Source organism: Babylonia areolata, chromosome 1 (assembly GCF_041734735.1).
Source record: "Babylonia areolata isolate BAREFJ2019XMU chromosome 1, ASM4173473v1, whole genome shotgun sequence".
In the NCBI taxonomy this organism is placed as follows: domain Eukaryota; kingdom Metazoa; phylum Mollusca; class Gastropoda; order Neogastropoda; family Buccinidae; genus Babylonia; species Babylonia areolata.
Window position 1 is genome coordinate 92433759 of NC_134876.1, and position 5568 is coordinate 92439326.

A 5568-nucleotide genomic window follows, 5' to 3' on the forward strand; every position below is an offset into this window, starting at 1 on the left:
TGGTAAACAGCGTCTGCGGTCGGAGAAGCGCCATCAGACACAGTCTTTCCTATTCCCTTGAGAGGGTGATTTCTGATTCTTCTTGTTGCTTTTTTCTGGTTGGATTTTTTGTTTTTCTAATGGATGATAGTACAGTTTTGCGTTGTTTTCTGGTTGTCTTGTTACTAGTATATGTGGCTTTCTGGTTGTTTTGCAGTGTCTGTGAGTGTGACTGTCTGTGTGCGCGTGTGTTTGTTTTGTTTGAGTGTGTGCACATGCGTGAGTACATGTGCGAATGTGTGTGTGTGTGTGTGTGTGTGTGTGTGTGTGTGTGTGTGTGTGTGTGTGTGTGTGCGTGTGTGTGTGTGTGTGTGTGCGTGTGTGTGTGTGTGTGTATGTGTGCCTGTTTGTCTGTCTGTCTGTCTGTCTGTCTGTCTGTTTTATGTCTTTGCATCCAGCCCTTGCCCTAAAGATGTGGGATATACCAAAGCAAAAGAAGCAAACTGTAAGTAAAAGGAGTCAAGATCTAAAAAAAAAAACGCAATGAAATACACATCGGAAAGAAAGACCGGAGAAGGGATATACAACAACAGAGAGACAAGAAAACAGACAACAAAAACATAGAGAAAGACACAGTTTCAGTTTCAGTTTCAGTAGCTCAAGGAGGCGTTAACTGCGTTCGGACATATCCATATACGCGTAACCCAACGCGCTTAGTCAGGCCTTGAGACCAAAAAAAAAAGGTGAATAAATAATAGATAAGCTTACATAAATAAATAAATAATAATTATAATAAAAAAAAGGTTGTAATAGTAATAATAATAATAATAATAATAAATAAATAATTAAGACAACAATGATGATAAATAAGCAAATAAATGTAAAACATGAAGACACACATTCACACATACACCCACACATGCATAACACATATGCACCAAACATGCAGTTTCACAGATATGAAAGCACAGTCAAATACATATAAAACGTACATGAAAGACACAAAACAATAAATAACTATCAAAGAAACGTTGCTATGTGTAAAATCAGTGAGAAGTACACATACACTTAAATGTTTGTTTTGTTTTGCATTTGTATTTCTTTTTATCACAAAAGATTTCTCTGTGTGAAATTCGGGCTGCTCTCCCCAGGGAGAGCGCGTCGCTACACTACAGCACCACCCATTTTTTTGTATTTTTTCCTGCATGCAGTTTTATTTATTTTTCCCATCGATGTGAATTTTTTCTACAGAATTTTGCCAGGAGCAACCCTTTTGTTGCCGTGGGTTCTTTTACGTGCGCTAAGTGCATGCTGCACACGGGACCTCGGTTTATCGTCTCATTCGAATGACTAAAGTATTATCAAAAAGGAAAAAACGTGAAGAGGGTGTTTTAAAGCCCACGATTTCTCTCATTGGGCGCCCCCACGATTTCTCTCACATTGCGAGAAAACTTGGGACTGCGAGAAATCGTGGTCGTTCCCCTCCCACGTTTCTCTCAGTTGTGTTTTATCCATATATTGACGGACGCAATTGACGGAGTGGTTAAAGTGTTGGACTGTCTGAGGGTCCCGAGTTCGATTCTCGTTAACGGCGCCTGGTGGGTAAAGGGTGGAGATTTTTCCTTATCTCCCAGGTCAACGTATGTGTAGACCTGATTGTCCCTGAACCCCCTTCGTGTGTATACGCAAAGCAGCAGATCAAATAAGCACGTTAAAGATCCTGTAATCCATGTCAGCGTTCGGTGGGTTATGGAAACAAGAGCATACCCAGCATGCACCCTCCCTCCCCCCGCGCCCCGCCCCCCCCCCCCCCCCCCCACCCCACCCCCCCCCCCCCGCCCCTCCCCTGTAAACGGAGTCTGGCTGCCTAACTGGCGGGGTAAAAACACTCATACACGTAAAAGCCCATTCGTGTACATACGAGTAAACGTGGAAGTTGCAGCGTACGCACAAAGAAGAAGAACCCATATATTATGTATTTTTGATTTAAATCTTCGCATCCTTGCAGATCTCCTGTAAGCAGTATTCCTAATGTCTTAAAAACTGGTTTGGTTGGTTCCATTTAATCATAAGGTGTGGCATATTAAACTAGCTGATTTATATTTGCTTCCCGACCAATTTGCTAATGCCATTTCATAAATCATTTATGCGTGAGAGATTAAAATCAGGTAATTTTCTTATTCGGGCTTGAGGTTTTAAATGGACGAGACCGGTTTGTGTTAAGATAAGATAAGATAACTTTATTATCTCCAACTGGAGAAATTTGGTCAGGTGCATTATCACAACATAAACAAGTAAACAACATGGGGACCATAACTGTAAAAGCCAACAACAGCCCCTACAAATATTACGAAGATACAAATGTAAAAAAATATCACATACATCGTTTCATACATACATCCACACACTGCAGGTAATAACTAGTATTCTTAATGTAAAAACAGAAAGAATTAAGAAACATTATTTGAATATAATTATAAACATAGCCTACTATACTGCACATTGATTATAATAGACAGATAAGATAAGAATAAAGATGAATTGCGGAAAACCACAACCAGATAATCAGCACACACCCGCACCGCACCCCCCCCCCACCACCACCACCACCACCCACCCCACACGCGCGGATAACTTGATTAAACAAGAGTAATAAACATATGTTCTCAAATAAAAGCATTTCACATATTCGCTTTTAAAAAAGCATCGTAATTATTAAACAGAAATATATTTAGAATATGGACGTTACCATTAGACATATTCATTGTACATTCATCCTGCATATTGCACATTATTCTTCCTACATATTGCACATTCATTATAACCAGTTGTCACGTTTTAAGCTCAGTAAACACACACACACACACACACACACACACACACACACACACACACACACACACACACACACACACACACACCACAACTAGAACAAGGTACAGCCTATCATGCACGGACACAGTTCTCAAGAATTTAAAAGGTGGATTGAACGTGGAATAAAAGTCTTCAGAGCTCTGGATTTCAACTTAAAAGTTCTGTAGCGTCGTCCTGATGGCAACAGCTCATAATACTTTGCTAAAATATGGGTGTAGTCAGTTGCTATCTGCCTGCTTTTTTTAACCACTCGACTTTCATACAGCTCTTGCATACAGTGTTGTTGTTTCCTTCTTTTGTGTAGTGTGTGTGTGTGTGTGTGTGTGTGTGTGTGTGTGTGTGTGTGAAGGGGGAGGGGGGGGGAATCGAGAGGTTTTTTTTGTTGTTTTTTTTGTTTGTTTGTTCGTTTGTTGTTGTTGTTTTTTGTTTTGTTTTGTTTTTAAGGAGAAATCAGTGGATGCCTAAAAGTTCTGCAAATGAGCAGGATAGTTTCAGCATCCCTGGAAAGTTCTTTCTATTCTTTTTTTTCTTTCTTTTTTTGTGTGTCTTTTTTTTCTTTGTTTGTTTGTTTGTTTGTTCCTTCCATCATGATTTTCTCCTTTCTGTTGTCTTTTCTTTCATTTTTTCATATTCTTTTTTTCTCATATTTTCAATCTGTCTTCTTCCCAATGGCATGTTCAAACACTTAGAAGAGCATGCGACATATATTACACATGCATGATGGTTTCACACAAAATCACATTGCCTGAAAGAGACGCACGGTATACACACACACACACACACACACACACACACACACACACACACACTCTCTCTCTCTCTCTCTCTCTCTCTCTCTCTCTCTCTCTCTCTCTGTCTCCTTTACTCACTCACTCTTCTCCCTCTTCACAAGCTCTACACCTAAGTACAATAATATGTATGTGCACACTGAATACTGCCCTCAGAATTTCATGTAGGCCTGACTCAGTGTTCTGGTATCTTAACGTATACTGATCATAGGTCACGTAGACTGAGCTCTGATTCAAACATAAGGTCCAGATTTTTGCACTTGCCGTACTTAAATTTGGAGATGGACAGTTTTGCTATTAACAATATCGTATTGATTTCCTTTCGTTTTCCACCAATCGGAATGTCCATTTTTGTTGTGCCAAGCAGAGCTACTTTTTCATCTATGGGAATCAGCGTATCGTAACGTGTGAGAATACGTTGTTTCACATGTTTCCAAAAGGAGAAACGTTTGGGGCAGGAGTACAAGGCATGTTCAATGTAATCAGTTTCTTGGCACCAGTTACATCTGTTTGTGTCCGTTACACTCATTTTGCAGGGTTTGTGTGCATGCACCTTCGTGTAAGTATGGATGCGAGTGTACGGAAGAAAAGTGAGAGAGAGAGAGAGAGAGAGAGAGAGAGAGAGAGAGAGAGAGAGAATGATTGCAACGTGATTCATGCGAAAGCACCCCGATCCAGAAAACAAAATCATGACAAGAAAAAACAGTTAAGTTTTCATTTCAGACTGCAAGAAATAAATTGAATGGGATGTAGATGCAGAGAGAAAAAAGGATGGAGGGTGAGAAACGAAAAAGAGAAGGGAGAAGGTGGTGGAGAGAGAGAGAGACAGACAGAGAGAAATGGAACAATTATGAGAGTAAAGGGAAAATAAGAGTGGCGTTGCAACTGGAAACGTACTGTTATCCCTCTTCCGATCATTTTGCCACGCTAGCAACGTCTGGGATCCAGCATCCCTGGAAAATGAAATTTGTCAAGTTTACCTTGGGCCCAGAGAGAGTCAGACAGGGCCTAGGGCTTGTGATAACATATCCACTTTGTTGGAGCGTGTGGGTCAACAAACGCTGTCTTTTCGTTGTTGTTTTGTTGTTTCTGGCCCTGTGTCATGTTTTCTTTGTGCTGAATGTTTCGCCTGCTACTTCTGATCAGGATATGATCGAATACTTTCAGGTGGAACAACTAAGAGATGGATAACATTTTTATTATTAGCTGGGGTAAAATCATTGATATTATTAAGGGACATGACGTTTAGAAAAAAAAATACAACACTTAATATTTGTGGAACGTTTTAGGAGATTAAGTTGAAAAGAAAGGAGATCGACCAAAACAGTTTCTCAAGTAGGTTGGGTCGTATCTGAAAATGTTTTAGCATTTTCAATCAAATCCCCAATCTTGGGCATCATGTCAGCAATCAGCACCTGAGGAAGAACCATCACAAGAATTCAAGTCCTAGAAATAGGGTGTTATCGCAAGATTAAAAAAACAACAACAAAAAAACAAAAACAAAAAACCATCAGATACACTGATCACTTCACGAAAGAACTAAACCATCAGGCAGCACACTGGACCACACAAAGATCCCGCTGACTTCAGTTAAGAAAAGAAAAAGCCACGTTGGTATGACCACGTAAGAAGATCCAATAGCCTTGCTGAAACAATCCACCAAGGAACTATTGAGGGAGGGATGAAGGAAAGACATGAAAGAAAAACGATGGACCAACAACATTTCATAATGGAATGGAAAACCATTTGTGGATAGTAAAGAGTGGTAACTCTCTCCATTCACAAGGTACACAACTTCAAGTCATTATTTAAATGATAATAATAATGGTACTTATATAGCGCTGAATCTTGTGCATAGACAAATCTAAGCGCTTTCGCACCAGTCATTCTCACGCACGCATAACTCTAAAACTGGAGAAACTAAAGA